This window comes from Otolemur garnettii, unplaced genomic scaffold, assembly GCF_000181295.1.
Source record: "Otolemur garnettii isolate 467f Iridium unplaced genomic scaffold, OtoGar3 scaffold00164, whole genome shotgun sequence".
Classification (NCBI taxonomy): domain Eukaryota; kingdom Metazoa; phylum Chordata; class Mammalia; order Primates; family Galagidae; genus Otolemur; species Otolemur garnettii.
Genome location: NW_003852559.1, coordinates 1,064,616 through 1,081,985, shown reverse-complemented (window position 1 = coordinate 1,081,985; position 17,370 = coordinate 1,064,616). Strand labels below are relative to the sequence as shown.

Genomic DNA, 17,370 nt, shown 5'->3' with positions numbered 1-17,370 from the left:
TGAACTTGATTATGTAGTGATAGCATAGACATCATTAGTGTGCCTCTATTCTATTGTGAGGTTATAAGGAGTAAAAAAAGCACTCTAAGTTTTTAAGACAAAAATGAGGAAGAAATTATTGTGAATACATGTAAGATCACACTAGAACCCAGGACAGGCTGAATTTACAGGCTTTGAAAGAGCTCCTGAGAATATTCCTCCCGTCTCCATCTCTTCTTATCCCCTCCATGCTCATCACAGAGCATCTCCTTTCGCTTCTTCGCCACCGCGCCTATCAGCGTTCTCCAAGTCTTGGTAGTGTGAGGGACTCTGGCCAGGCCCCCATCTCATGCTGTGAGAAGGTCTCTGCAAGACTGTACCTGATCCAGCTTGGATTTCAGAGCCAGGACACCCAAGACCACAGGGCAGCCTTTCAGGTGATGATCTCATTCCTGCGTTCATCAGGCATTAGTCACAGGGTCACACCCTCTCTCTGCTCACTCAGATACACACTTAGATGTCTCTGGTGTAACCTGGAACTTTTAGTTTCCTGGGATTTTGGAAATTTTTTAATTTGCTCTTTGCCATTCCTATAATTATAAAGAGCGTGAATTTGTTAACTATCAAAATTTCACGAAAGATGTTGCAGAGCTGATGATTCAGTAGATACTGCACATTTACTAATCCATAAATATTTGTATTTTGAGTTTCTAAACTCTGAATAAACTTTTTAGAGAAGTCTTTAAAAAAAACCTTGTATCCCTAAAACATTCGTATCTTCTTAATATTTGAAATAAAAAGAGATATGATACAACCAGGGAGGGGGAACCTTGTATGGGTTTTTTTTCTCCATAGGGAGGAAAATAAAGTCTATATTCTTTATTGCTGGTCCCTGGGATCCTCTAACACTAATGAGGGGCAATGAGAGGACATTAAGATGATCTTCCCTTGCCTGGAAAATGGCAAAGATGTCTGTCTAGATAAAAACCTTCCCATAGATTATTTTAGTTTTTATTAACTTTAATCAAAGTTATTAGTAATAAAATAAAAAATAAAAGCATTAGTAATTATGCTTTTTTTTTTTTAGTTGGGTTTGGTAAGAAAAAAAAGGATTCATGTGTTTACAAAGGGAATTTAATTAATGAAAACTTAGGTGTGTTCTTGCACATCTAAATAAATAATAAAAAGCAATTCAAAAAATTAATCTACTCTAAAATTTCCTCCCTTCCTTCCTCTCTCCCTCCCTCTTTTCCTTCCTTCCTTTGTTCCTTTCTGAAATGTCTCACTCTATCACCTGGACTAGCATTTAGCACCTGCATTTCTTCGACCTCAGCCTCCCTGACACTACAGGTACACACCATCATACCCAGCTAACTTTTTCTGGTTTCTGTAAAGACAAAGTTTCACTTCTGCTCAATCTGGTCTAGAGCTCCTGGCGTCAATTAATTGTTCTGCATTGGTTCCCCAAAATACTATGATTAGAGGCATGAGCCCTGCCCACTCTCAGATCTATTTCTAAATGAAATTTTAAGCATTATAAGGCTTGTTACCCTTCTCTTACCATATCTCAGCAAGATATTTATTTCTTTTCAAGTTTCTCTGTTCTAAAGGACATTAGGCATCAATATTATTAAAGCTCAAAATAAAACTGGTCTTATAAGAAATGCAAGTTTATTTCACCAATAATATATATTATAAGACAGAGTCTTTAACTTCTAGTACAATATATTTCTCCAGGAAAAAAAGGTTAATCGATAATAGGAAGGTACTTTAATTTGAAATGCCTTTGCATCATTCATGAATCTTATTACATAGTTTGAATCAAAACTACATTTGTAATAGTTACAGGTCTTTCTTCATTAGATTGTCACTACAACCAGTGAATTACCATAGTGGCTGGACCATATAGTGACACATAATAGTTTCATTTTCTATCTGATTCTTTCAGTAATATACAACTTACAAAATAAAGACATGTTGTGCCTGAAATTTGACACTATCTACAAGGCATTTTACCTCTCTTTATCTTTGGAAGGTTTGAAGGCATTGTGGAAACATCTGCCTCCAAATTCTATGGCCATTTGTCAAGAAAATGACCCAACAATCATAGATTTTGATGGTGCATAACTTTATAATTTAAGTATTTTTTTTGTCAATTATCTGTTTCTTATTCAAATGCCAGTATGTTACTCTATAATGGATTGAAATTGAATTTTTTATCTCAAATATGAATTTTTATGTAGTATAACTTAAAATTTGTATTGGTTCTTTGGAAATGAACACTGAGATCTTTAAAAAAAAAGATGAAAATCAATGAAACTATTTTGAGTGGCCATATCTTCAGCTTTTGCTGCTCCTTTAGAAATGTAGAGTGTATATTATATGAAGAAAAATGAACAAGTACATAAAGGAGTCAAAAGCTTAACATGTCATACGTGGGTATTGTTATGTGATCCTGAAGTATGATTAGCTCTAGGTCTTAGTACAGGTGGAATCCAAAAGAACTCATATTCCAGATATATCAAGTCTCTAAAACACACTGAAACTGTGTATGGATCCGTGGGTCCAACAGCTTTTCATGTGTATCATGCAGTTTAGGGGAAAAGAACTGAGTTCGACACAGCTGAGTAAATGTAGGGCAAAGCATTGATGGATGGGATATGGAGCCTGGCCCCATCTCTAACCTTTCTGAACCTCAGCTTGTACATTTGTAAAATGGTGGTAATTTCCTAACTTCACTAGGTTTAGGCAAAGGGTAGAATGAGATGGCATATGTGAAAATGCTTTGCAACTTAACATACTCTCTACACTGCTAAGCTATTATTTGAGGGGAGTCTAGAGAATAAGTCATATTCATGACAGGAATATGGATAAAACTATAGAATATTAGAGTTATATTAAAGGTACTATGATTAGGATAACTGAATGGTTTGGAAAGGTAGCATGGTATGTGTCAGCTAGAAAGTAAGCCAGACAATTCATACATCTTTTCCCAAGTGTAAATTCTGTATCTTATTGAACTTATGTAATTTTCCAAGAGAAACATACACATAACTTGAAAAAGTCAAATATGCACATAATCAATGAGATTTATTTTAAAAGGAAGAGATATATCCTGTCTACTATGTCCCCCCCCATTGGGTAGAACACATCTCCATCACTCAAAGTTTCTTACAAGATATTTAATTGATTATGTATTTAGTATTTTATTTCTAAAAAACTCAATATTTTTTGATGCTTCATGTTTCTTCTTATCTTTCCAGGGTGGAATATGAAATTTTGGTTTTCTTTATAACATCCAACCTCCCAAACAGACATACACATATAGCTGCACACTCATGTACACACTCACATGCACAAATGTCTACACATGTGCACACACACACACACACACAATCTTCTCTCTCCCAATCAGTGTAATATGAGTTATAACATAAATTTTGATTTTACATCATCATAAATATGTTAAACTATTCACCACTAATGCTTACAAGTTTGTTTTTGTACAAAGTTTTACTTTTCTTCATGCTAATTGTACTATGTAATTATTTGCTTCATTTACTATATGTTCATTACTAATTTATCCCCAGAGTTTCTGCCCCTGAATAATTTCAAACACATCAGGTGTCCTGCGAAATTCACTTCTAAATTCTAAATTCAGCCCCTAAACCCTTCATCTTCCCTTGCATTTTCCAGTGTTTTTTCCATTTCTCTTTATCTTCACCCAGAGTATTCTGTGTCCTCCCCCTCACCCTCATATTGGCACTATTATTCACAGACTTTACATTTTATTCTCCCTTGGTTCACCCTCATTTTGTGGTGTGTACCTCCAGGAATATCCTAAGACATGGATTTATCAGTTTATCCCTCTTTTGTGAACTTTACTTATACTTACTTTCCTTTCACATTTGACTGATTGTTTCACTGAACATAGACTTCAAGTTTGAAAATTATTTTTTTCCAGAACTTTTAAAATTTCTTTATACTTTCCACAGTATTGCTGCTCTTGAGAAGGATGATTTTTTAATTGCTCATTTATGAACTGAATTTTTTTCTCTCTGTAAGGTTTATGGATTCTCTTCTTATTTTCCATCTTGCAATGTACCACAAAGGTGGGCTTTGATATAATGGTTTTTGGTTCTACTTTGTTGAGTCCTTGGTGAGCCCTTTTTAAATAGAAGTATAATATCTTTCATTTTATTAATTTTTAAAAATAATTTCCTTATACTATTGTCTCTATTCTTTCTCTTAAGAATTCCTGAAGAAAAAAAAAAAAGAATTTCTACCACTTATGTATTCACACTGAGGTTGTCTTCTCTAAATGTTTTAGCTCCTCTCTCTCTGAGATTCCTAATTTTCTCAAGTATTTCTTCCAAGTCTTCTATTTTTTTCTTTTCCACTGTCACTTTTGTAATACATAAGAGGCATTGTTTGCTGTTTGACTATTCATTGTAATAAGATATAGGTTTTTGTTTCATACATAAGAATACTTAGTAATTCAAAAAAAGTTATGAGTATCTATTATATATCAAGTTTGTTTTTTAGTAAGTAGGAAAACAGTAGAGAATAATAAACAAATAAATATCCCTGAGTTTTTGAAACTTTCATTCCAGAAGGGGTGACAAGCAATAACTTATAGAAACCTATGGCAAATTAGATAATAATAGCCCTTATAAGGAAAAGAAGCCAAGAAAGGAACTATGAACTTGTGAGGACATTTGAGATAGTGTGGGAAGAGAGAATTATGCAGAGAAAATAACTTTGAGGCAGGAGCCAAAAGAAGCAGGGTAACAAGTCATTTGAATATTTTGAGAAGACATTTTTAGGTCAGGGGGAGTAAGTGCTTAGAATGTTCAAGCAAAAGTAAGAAGATTAAGTGAAGGGAGTGAGTGGGGAAAATGTTGGCAGGGGTGAGGCTGGAGAGGGACAGACCACTCACATAAGTCTGGAGGACTTTGGGGTTTTATTCTACATATAGCTAAACATCATTTGAGCATTTGGAATAGAGTATGGCATAATCTGACTTGTTTTAAGGAATCCTTCTTATATATATGTACAGAATAGATTTATAACAAAAATAGTAAGAATAATAAAGACTAATATTCATATACAGCTTACTGTTTCCATAGTCTGTTAAAAATGCTTCATATATGTTATGCTGTCAGTCTTCACTATAGCCCTATGAGTTAGATACTCATCTCACTCATCTACTGTCTTCCTCATCTTACAGATGAGGAAACTAAAGCACTGAGATGTTAAATAACTTGCCCAAGGGCATGATATACATAAATCCTAGTATATAAATCCTTGCAATACACTTAGCAAATCTGTGCTCTTAGTCTAGCACTCTATTGTAGGGTTGACAGAGCATGTGCAGGGATGCTAGTTTTCAACAGACCCTGTGAGTGCAGTTGGTGGTTTGAACAGGGTGGTGGTTGTGGAGTTGTTGAGAAGATGCTGAACGTGAGAAAGCTTCTGATGGTAGAGGTGTCTAGATCTGCTGATAGCTCTGTGGAAGAAAGAATGGAGATCAAAGTAAATGGAAAGTTTTTACTGTATTGTGAGGGCAGATTTGGAGGGAGAAAAATCAAGATTTCAGCTTTGAACATGCATTTGAAATAACTAGATAAGCATTAGAGTGGAAATATCACATGGAAGTTGGAACTTACTGAATTCTAAAATTTCAAGAATAGGATACAAGTCTTGGAGCCATCAACATAGGCTCAATATTTAAAACCACTGGAATTAAAGGAATTCATTTAGGGCAAACAGAGTATAGTAGGGTTTTGAGGGCTGAACCAAAGAATTTATAACCTGTACTATGGAGGGTGGGGGAAGGAAAGACCAGAGAAAGAAAGAAGGAGGGTTGTGGGGTGGGGGAGAGGAAGACCAGAGAGAGGGAAGGAGGGAGGGGGGTGGGGTCTCAGTGTGTGACACACCTTTTGGGGGCAAGACACAACTGTAAGAGAGACTTTACCTAACAAATGCAATCAGTGTAACTTGGTTTCTTGAACCCTCAATGAATCCCCAACAATAAAAAAACAGAATTTATAACCAATAAAAAAATCACAATACTCACAAAAGGAGACCAATAAAGAAGTTACCAATGAAATAAGAGGAAAACCATGAGAACTTGAGACTCAGAGGCCACTTAAAATATACTTCATGGAGGAAGGATTGATCAACAGAAACAAATTTTTCTGAGAGACTGACGAGAAAAGGACTGATAATTGATTATTATGTTTGAAAATATTAAAATCACGAGTGACTTAGAAAAGTGTATTTTTAGTGGAATGAGCAGAGTAGACTCAAAGAGACTAGATGGAGAGTAGTTGATAGAGCAGTGTACAGATACTATTTTGATGAGTTTGGGTGTAAAGAACAGAAAAATACTAGAGAGGGATGCTGTGGCAAGGGAGGTTGTTGATGAGAATGGCTCAGTGAGTGGATGAAATTGACCATGCAGAAGAGCAATGCAAAGCAAAGGTCATGAACAGGAAAGAGGGTGTGGGGTCCAGCACACAAATGAAGGACTGACTTTTAGAGTAGGAATGGGTTTTTATCATTGTAATAAGATTTGGCTATAAGAGAATATAGATGGTCTCTTTTGCAAGGTAATCAGCTGGGAGTGACTGGCAGGGAGGGCATTTTGCCTGTTTGAGGAGAGAAGGGAATTAGTAAACTAGTTATTTCAGACAGTGGGAGAGAGAATGGGCCAGTGACAATGGTAAAGCTCCTGAGCAGAAGCGAGCTTTGTGGTCATGGAAGTCAAGGGAGCTAAGTTGATAAGGTTGTGCATTTTTCTATAGTCATATCTATCTGCTGCCCTAGAGCAGACAGAAAAAAGAATAAAATCTGGACTCAACCAGGTGAGTTTGAGATACGATGAAAAGAAGTGCAAGAAAACTTAGGGTGGGAAGTGATCATACTGAGGGACCCAAGAATACAGGTAAAGTAATAAGGAAGCTGAGGACAGGAAAGAGACTTTGACAGTGAAAAGGTGATAATAATTCAAAGACTAGAGGTCCAAGCATAGTTATAAACAGTGTATAAGAGTATGATCCTGAAGCATAAGATATGGTGGACCTACATTAACCACATACTAACTCTCAGCTCATAGTAAGGCATGAACACATCTGAATGAACACTAAGTGAACTGTACCTACATCTCCACTGCTTTTATTATTGTGCAGAGACTATTTCTTCAGTTGACTGAGCAAGAGGCAACCAGTGATATAATTTTCAGAGAATTGTAGGTATTATAGATGTAGACAGAAAATAACTCATGGTAGAAGAGCCCATTCCTTTGTTATCAAAAGGTTGATAACAATTAATAAAAACTTTTGATAGAATTTTGACAATAGATACGTCCTCTATATTCTTTCTTCTGCATAATTCTGTTTCCAAAAAATGTGTCTTATTATTGACATTAAGATGTGGAACATATCTTTAAAATGAAATAGAGATTGTATTATATGTATCGTAATGCATATTATACCTTGGTAAAGCTGTATAAAAATTAAGTGAACTACCAGCTCACATAGTTAGAATAAATCAAAATTTAAATATTTATTTGAGAAACTACATCAAGTATCTCTTTTTTTCTAGTATCAATGGGGAAAGTGACTGCATGGGGTCAAAAAAGAATATGATGTAGTTAAGAAGCATTTTTATCAAAATAAGGGCTGACAATATACCATTACATAATACATTACATAATAAGTAATGATAGTGCTAGCCACAATAGACACATGGAACTTTTTAAAACTGTGTTTTGATTAATCATTAAAATACAACTAAGGTAAACTTTCACATCCCAGTTTTATTTTGCAAGCATATAGCTAATTTGAAATGCTTTGATAATCATACCCATATTTACCAAGCTATCTTCTAGCCACGTAAGCATCTTTCCTTATTTTATTTTACTTTTTTGAGACAGTCTCACTTTGCTGCACTTGGCAGAGTTCTGTGGCATCATACCTCACAGCAACCTCAAACTCTTGGACTGAAGTGATTCTCTTTCCTCAGCCTCCCAAGTAGGTGGGACTACAGGAGCCAGCCACACGTCTGGCTATTTATTTTTAGAGATGGAGTCTCACTCTTCCTCAGGCTGGTCTCAAACCATGAGCTCAGGCAATCCACCTGCCTCAGCCTCCTAAACCACTATGATTACAGTCGTGAGCCACTGCACCAGCCTAAAAATATGGAATGCTTCACAAGTTTTCATTTCATCCTTGCACAGGGGCCATGCTCATCCTTCTATGAATCATTTCAATTTTAGGATATGTGCTGCTGAAGCAAGCTCCACTTATACATCTTTAATCCACCATTATCAGTAATTTAATGAATCTCCAGTAGACACCTCGCTCATTGTCCACATTTCCATGTATTCTCATTGAAAGTGAAATGAACTATATTGACTTAGCTAGTAAAATTTATTTTATATTGACTCATCCAAATAAATAATTTTTTAAAATATCAGTATAAATATATCATCTGTCCAGTTGAAAGGCTTCCAGTGTCTATTTACGCTGGGAATAAAATCTTTCCTTTTCTCCATGACTTATGCTTCCCCACATTATCTGTGACTGATTTCTCAGGACCTTGTGTCCTTGATATCTGCCCTTCCTTCTACATGGTCTAGTCACATTGCCTTTGATATTTCTGAAGACATTTCTGCCACTTTCATGGAGATCCTTTTTGCCTCTGGGTCTTTGCTCTTCCTCCCTGAATGACCTTTCTGGTAGGCAGCCTTTAATATGGCTCCCCCGATCCTGGTATTCTTGTCCTGTGTAATGCCTTCCTTTGTGCATGTGCTAAACCTACTGACTCATTCTGGCAAATAGAACTGGGCAAAATTGGTGTCAAGGACATTTTGAAAATCAGCTACAAAGAGTGGCTTCTCTTGGGCTCTCTATTTCTCACCCTCAGTCCTCTAATCCTTCACTGGAAAGGTAGTTATCAAGAAACTGATGTCTCCAGCCCATGGACAGGGAGGGGAGGCCCTGAGGCCTGTCAAAAACCTGGGAGGGAACCTGAAATACATCCTCTCCCAGTTGCAGAAGACAGCAGCCCACCTGACACTTTGATTGCGTTCTTGGTAAAGACCTCAGATCAGTGGACCCAGATAGGCCACATCTGGATCCTGACTCACAGAAAGTGTGCGATACAAATGGTCTGTTGTTTCAGATTGCTAAGTCTTGAAATAATCTCTTATGCAGCCATAGGCAACAAATATACTTGTTCTTTTCACATGGGCTTCAGATCTAATATCCGTTCCTCTAAGATAGGGGTCAGCAAACTTTTTCTGTAAAAGCTGTATAGTAAATATTGTAGGCTTTGTGGGTCATGTGGCCTCTAACAGAGCTATCCAATCTGTCATTACAGCATGAAGTCAATAGGAGACAATAGTAAATGAATGAGCATGGCTGTGTTCCAAGAAAATTTTATTTACAAAAACAGGTGGCAGGTCATAGTTTGCCAACTCCTTTCTAAGAGACATTCCAGGTTCCTTGATCTAATGTCATTTCTTCCACACCAAAGTCACTCTCATTTTAGCTTGTTTAATTTATTCTTTTATTGCCCTTCTCACTGGAATGAAATCGGCCTGAGAGCATATTGCTCCCTGGGGCCCAGCACAATGGCCAGCATGTTAGACAGTAATTGCTGAATGAGTGTTTACATAGATTGATTTGGGTGGAGCTGAAGGAGGACCTCCTAAACAAGAAGCACCCAGGAGCCATGCCACCAGAGAGACACACAGAGAGGATAAAACTAAGACACTACCACGGGTTCAAATAAGAGATAGCTGGCCTGTCAAAAGGGCATTAATTGAGCTGTTCTCTTTCCAGAGGCAGAACTATGAAAAGTCACACTGTGAAACTTTCCCTGACTCCCAGATATTGTTAATTACTACCTTTCCCCCCTAGTATTTACACTTCATATCTATAAAAAATTATATATATATATATGTATAATCGTTGAAGTAATTATTATTATTGTTATTGTTATTTCAGATTAACATGAAGGTACAAATCTTTAGATTACATTGTTCTCACTTCCAAGGTAAAGTCCAAGTTGCATTTGAGCCCTTCACCCATGGGGTGTGCTGGATACCCTCACTTTGTGCATATTAGGTGAGATCCTGCCAACTGCCCCCCCAATCTCCCTCCCTTTCCTCAACCTCTTCTCCTTTCCCCCTTGCTAGACTATGTTTGTGTTTTATCGTTCATGTGGGCATGGAATTGTTTATATATTGGTTTCATATTAGTGTTGAGTACATTAGATATTTTTTTCCATTCTTGAGGTACTTTACTAAGAAGAATGTATTTTAACTCCATCCAAGTAAATGTAAAAGACGTAAAGTCTCCATCTTTTCTTATGACTGAATAATACTCCATGGTATACATATGCCACACTTTATTAATCTATTCATGGGTAATTATTTTTGTATTACATTCCCAATGAGGATGTGATTTACTTGAAGGCACGGACTATGTGTTTTCATCTTTGTGTGCTAGAACCTGTCATTGTGAGAGCTCAATGCTTGTCTGTCCACAGTATGTGTTTGGTAGTTCAATGCTTAAGAGAGGGAAATAGGAAGAGAGTTGGAAAAAGGAATTAACTCCCTATAAAGCACAATCTTCTAAATATGAAAAATGTCCAGCAATTAGCTGGGCTGTCTCTGCAGTATCTTCTATTAAGGAATGTAGCTCCTTTCATATGATTTATGAAGATAATTGCTTTATTTTGTTGATATAAGGAAACATTAGAAAGGATTACTGAATTTTTCCTCCATACAGGGGCCAACCCAAACTTTCTTTTTCTTTTACTACATAGCTGTTGTATTTTACTGTGGCACTGACTACATGTATTTATGTTTTTATTCTGGAACTCTATTCTCTGTAACATTTCAAAATACAATTCAATGAGAGAATAGCTGCACTTGGATAGAAACTTGTATCCTGCAAATAAGTAATAAGTGCATCATATATTCTATCCAAGGTTATGGTTGCACAAAATGCTTAATGAAATTTATTCATGAAGATGAGTCAGTGAGATAAGAGTGGGTTGAATCTGGCTTTTCATCTATGTAGAAATGTATTGGATTATGCATTATGAGGATAGTGCACATACTTTCATCCAGATAATCATATGTCTGGCTCTACAAATAATGTATGTTTGTTCTTTCAGCTTAGCAAATTACAACATGGTGTTTGAGGTCAGGGTATGGTTTGGATACCAATGTAACTGGAAGTTGATCTTAATCTTTACTGTTTTTGATTATATATAATTTATTTTAATTGCAGAGCAACACAGATTTCAAATTTAACTTTGGAATGGTTTTCATCAGAACATGATATGGAGAAATCACACTACAGTTGGTCTTCATTGCCTTGGTTTATCACAAGCCATTTGATCGTTAACATTCTGTGTTATAAATAAATTGAAAAGAGATGAAAAATTGTGATGACTCATACTGGACTTTAAATTTTGCATTTCTAAAGAGAAATACATTCAATGTACAAATTATTTTTGAAAAAACAAAAAAGATGCATAAACTGAAACCATTCATAATTACAATGTTCAGAAATAAACACAGTATATGTTTTGATATTTAAACCAACAGAATTTTTTAAATCAAGCTCAAGCTGAGCATAGATGTTAAGACATAGTATCTTCTGATAAGTAAAATAAATATGAATATGAGTAGACATGTACATTTACTTTTTTGTCTGTCTCTCTGCATTACTTCTCTAGAATGTAAGCTTCATGAGGGCAGGAATATATTTTTTAACTCTTCTGTCTTTATTATCTAAAATAGTGCTTGGCAATGAGTGGATTAACAATTAATAATGCTAGTTCAGTTAGTGGATTAGTTATTAACATTTTCATGTTACAATAGGCTATAAACAAATTCCAGTTTTAGTATTCTAAAATGTTATTATTAGTATTATTATTATTTTGAGACAGAGTGTCACTATGTTGCCCTTGGTAGAGTGCTGGGGCATCACAGCTCACAACAACCTCAAACTCTTGGGCTTAAGTGATTCTCTTGTCTCAGCCTCTCAAATAGCTAGGACTACAGGCACCCACCACAATGCCCAGCTATTTTTGGTTGCGGTTGACATTGTTCAGCTGGCCTGAGCTGGATTTGAACCCTCCAGCCTTGGTGTATGCGGCTGGCACCCTACCCACTGAGCTATAGGCGCATGCTAAAATATTTTTTAATGACTATAATGTTGTACTGTAATTCACTTAACCAATCTTCATTCAATATTTAATTTTTTTCTAACTTTTTCCCTATATGAAAAGAACATTTTTTATATTCTAATAGTGTTACCTCTTTTTCCTTCTAATTTTATTGAATAGACAAAAACTTCCAGAATAATATTGAGCCACATGATTATAGTAAAATTCTTGAGACCTGAATAAAATGGAATGTGCCTAAAATTTAATTTATAATTAAATTTAATGTTGGGCTTTGGTTTTGCATAGATATTCTTATCATTTTGAAGCAATATACACTTATTTTTACTTGAAAGGTTCAAAAATAAAGATATGATAAGAAATTTTATCAACTCTTTGGCATTTGGTGTATTGACATGATGATAAAGACTATCAAGTTTTCCTAATGCAGCGGTTCTCAACCTGTGAGTCACGACCCCTTTGGGGGTTGAATGACCCTTTCACAGGGGTCGCCAAAATATATCCTGCATATCAGATATTTACATTACAATTCATAACAGTAGCAAAATTTCATTTATGAAGTAGTAATGAAAATAATTTAATAGCTGGACATGAGGAACTGTACTAAATGGTTACAGTCTTAGGAAGGTTGAGAACTACTGTCCTAATGTTAAGTAATTTTTTTAACATGTGGATTTACTCATAATATATTCTATTTTATATATTGATGGATTAAGGTAGCTGGCATTTTATTTGAGTTTTTGTATGGTTATAAGTAAGATTTGTCTATAATTTTGTTTTATAGAAAAAAATCTTTGCCAGTTTTTGATTAAATAAGATTAAGTTTATTGAGAAGGTTTATTTAAGTTTTTTTCTATGTCCTAGAATGGTTTATTTACATGAATATTATGTGTTTCTTGGAAGTTGAAAAGAAATCACTCATAAACTCTTCAGAACCATGTCTTTTTAAGTAGCTGAGTACTGTATTTGAAAATATATTTTCATTGTTCCACAGCAAGCATTTGATGATCATCTTATATAGTAAAGTATTACACAAAGTTCCTTGAAACACAGTTTTGCCAAATTGCACAGATTTCTTTTTTCATGAAGCTGAACCTTTAGTCTACTAGTCAACAACACCTGTCTAAAAGGATAGAGTATACAATCTTCTCCAAACTCATTTATTCCAGAACTCCTCCTCCATTTTTATAGCACACTTAGAACATCTTACAAATCATTTTTTTTAAACACTGAAAAAAACCAGTGTACTTGCTTAGAATATAACTGTGTCTACAGAGCCAATGTTGACTTTCATGCTCTGGTGTTGATTTGTTGTGCAACCCTAAACAAGTTGGTCCTAATCAGAATATCTAGCTCAAGGAATTAGGAAAAAATTAATTGACAATAAATATGTAAAGTATTGATACATATTCAGTATTCCAAAATAGTACTATCAATAACAGGAATAAAGTCAATATTGGTAAATTAGACTTTTTTTTAAAAGTAGCCTATTTTTAAGGATTTATAAATGTATTTGCGAAGAGTAGTAGAAGTGTATCACAGATTTTACTCCTCATAAACTATTTATCACCTTTCCCATTTTAGATGTGGTTTGTGTGTGTGTGCTTTTTTTTTTAAATAATGAAGTACTCATCCTTCCTCCTTCTTTCCCCACTTCCTCCTCTTCCCTCTTTCTTTCTGGACTATCTTTGTGTTTTATCATTTATATGAATGTCTAGGTGTTTATGTATTAATTTCATAATAGTATTGAGTAAATTGGATACGATTTTTTCCATTCTTGAGATACTTTACTAAGAAGAATATGTTCTAGCTCTATCCAGGTAAACATAAAAGATGTGAAGTCTCCATCTTTTTATGGCTGCATAGTATTCCATTGTATACATATACCACAATTTGTTTATCCATTTATGAGTTGATGGACATTTAGGCTGCTTCCACAACTTGGCCATTGTGAATTGAGGGATCTCATCTATTGTACACAATGCAAGGATACATTTCAAAACAACTAAGAGTATATTATAAATGTGTCATCACATAAATAAGTGAGGTTATGTTTATGTTAATTAGTTTGATTTAAGCACTCCATATTTAATTCACCATTTTATATTTAATAAATCTATACAGTTATGACTTAATAAAAATTAAGTAAAAAAAAATAAATAAAAGAACCTGGAAAAAAGGAATATATAAAAAATAAATAAAATAATGAAATAGAAATTACCATTTTTTTCTTTCAAAGCCTACCTATTGCATACCAGGATATACTAAATCAGAATCCCATTTTACTCAGATCTACCAGTATGATGATACTCAAGAAGCACTGACAGTACCGGAGAGGAGATGGATTGAAAGTGAGGAGGCAAATATGGATCATCTTATTTCAGGAAAGTCTGGTGATTGTAAGGTTTTCATTTCCTTATTACTTTTAGGCTTAGCTTCAGGTTGAGCCTTCTCTAATAGAATAACACACACCAAAAGCCTTCCAAGTCATTGTTGCTACCAATGACTTCACCCAGTGCCTAAATTTTCACTGCTTTGAAACATTGTCGCTTCTTGAAGCCCTTCTTTGTAGTAAGAGTGGGCAGAGATTACAATAGTCCCTGGGGAAAGTGCAATGTGGCTCATGCCTGTAATCCTAGCACTCTGGGATACTGAGGCAGGGGATCCCTTGAGCTTAGGAGTTCCAGACTAGTCTGAGTGAGAATAAGACCCCGTCTCTACTAAAAATAGAAAACTTAGCTGGGTGTTTTGAAAGACACTCAGGAAGCGGAGACAGGAGGATTGCTTGAGGCCAAGAGTTTGAGGTTGATGTGAGCTAGGCTTATGACACTCTAGCCTGGGCAACAGAGGGAGATTCTGTCTCAAAAAAATAAATAAAAATAAGCAAACAAAATAAAATATTCCCTGAAATAGGTAGTGCATTATCCTATTTTCATGAGGCAAGACTTGTTCTAGTTCTGAGAGAGAGAGTGTGTGTGTGTGTGCAGGTGTGTGTGTGCAGGTGTGTGTGTGCAGGTGTGTGCATTGAAATAATCATGCAGCAGAGGCCAAGGAAATTAAAATCAAAAGTTTGCATCTGGGGAAGGGATAAATCAGAAACACGAAGCATGACTGTGGGGACTGTGCCCATCAGGGGGGCAGAAACAGCCCTGGGAAATTGAGATGTGGGGGACTGAAACAGGAAAGTTGGGAAGGACAACTCAGAAGCAAGGTTGACTTAGGTCAGCCCCAACCCTACCTATTCAGTGTACATACATTGTTCAAATAACACATTTCATTCCCTCAGCAACTCTTTCCTGAGACAAATATCACTCTCAATCTTCCAGCTTGAATCCCCCAGGAGTTAAACAAAGCATCACCTTTCAGAAAAATTCTTTCATCTAGATAGAATATCTGGAGTGGTTTTTATTTAACTTTGGTTCTGTACCAGAGAGATGTTTTAAGATTATGATTTAAATAAACAGACTAAAAACTAGATGTCCCAATGACAACTTTAACTAAACTGATCTCTATTTTGTAATGAACTATTTTTTAATGTTGGAAAAAGTTTTATTTTAGTATTTCAACAGTGAATATTGCAGCATCCTCTTACATTTTGCTCTCTCTCTCTCTCTGATTTCATTTTAAGTCTATACCTTTTTTTCACTAAAAGAGGTGACAATTTTATTTAAATGCTTTATTTACTTGAGATAGGAAACTAATCCTTCCATCTCTGGCACTCAGATGATTAATATAAATACTTTAGGAGGAATAGGAACTATTTCAGAGCAGTTTTATATGAAAAGAATTCTAAAGAAATTTTGGAACAAAATTCCAATTCCCACAGTGCAACTTCCCTTTCTCCCCGTGCCTCACAGCCACATGCAGAATCAGAAAAGAGTTGGGAACACATCTATAATAACTTAAGCATATATCTCAGGAGACTGTTTGTTCCCCTGTCATCTGAATATTGGATCTGAATAATTGGTACAAAAATCTATTAAGACACATTGAAAGGCACAGAAATCTATCATTAACTGTAAACATCTTACTAGTGGTACAGTCAGAAGACTTTTTTTTTGTTGCCAAAAAAAGGTACTTTGCTGAGCTCATCCCAAATTATCTTTAAGTAATTTTTCTTTTCAAGTTATTAATACTCAGAACAGAAAGACATTAGAAAGACATTAGAATAAATTTTCATCTAATTTCTGTTATTCTTGATATATCTGTTGTTTGGAATATGTATAAAATCTCCCCTGGACAGTGGAGACGCTCCTAATTCTTTGACCCTTGCCCACTGTAGGAGGAGTATTTTCTCTTCTCTTTCTAATGAAGTTGAAAATTTTCCCATATGTTTCTTAGCCACTTTATTAGTCTTTTAATTATTTTTTCTAATGTCTGTTCCTTTCCATTCTCTATATAACTATTAGTAAAATAGTAGCACATTATATTATTATCAGAGTCTCCATGTACTGTGGGTATCAATGTTTTTTGTCATAGTTTCTGCAACGATTTCTCCAGATCAAAGTTTTACTTTTAGTTTTTTTCTTTGTTTTAGTTTTAAATTATATATTCTAATTTTTTAGGATCTAAAGACCTTTAATAGACCCAAATCTAGAATTGCTTTTAAGCAATTTAATTTGAAATGATTATGCAAAGTCAAGTTAGTTGGAAGGTGATAGCAGATAGAGTATCAGGAGACTCCTTGGAGACCTAAAACTCTCCTGTCTCCAGAGACAGAGGCATTGGAAAATAAATAAATAAACAAACACACAAAAGGCTTTGTTTCCTGATCACAGTTGCTGTTCATTTTGATATCTCTAAATAAACATCTTATAATTCCCATGCATTATTCAAAGAAAGAAAGATAAATGTCTGCATACCTAATCAAATGGTCTGCACTGGATAAAATCCAGACTCATTTGATGGACTAGTGTGGCACAATCTTTATAGCTTTTCACTCATTTTCTCTAATTGGAGAGAAATTTACATATAATCATAGTATCAGCATGAAATAGGAGGAAATCTATTTTAATCATTTGATATTTTATTTTAAAAACGATGCATTATCAAAAGGAATTCTGGGAAGATGGCCGACTGGTAGCAACCCTGTTCAGAGGCTCCTGAACAAAGGAAGAAAAACTGGTTGGAATCAGAATCTATGAAGTCAAAGACGGGGAGCTGAGCCCAGAAAGAAGTTCG

The 17,370-nt window shown here is 35.1% G+C and overlaps 1 non-coding gene across 1 annotated transcript; it reads right to left on the bottom strand.

The window, feature by feature from the left end:
- Positions 1-8,176: 8,176 nt before the first annotated feature.
- Positions 8,177-8,280, bottom strand: LOC111728509. Its single transcript, XR_002775780.1, has one exon. It is a non-coding gene; the product is annotated as a U6 spliceosomal RNA (small nuclear RNA).
- Between the last annotated feature and the right edge of the window lie 9,090 nt (positions 8,281-17,370).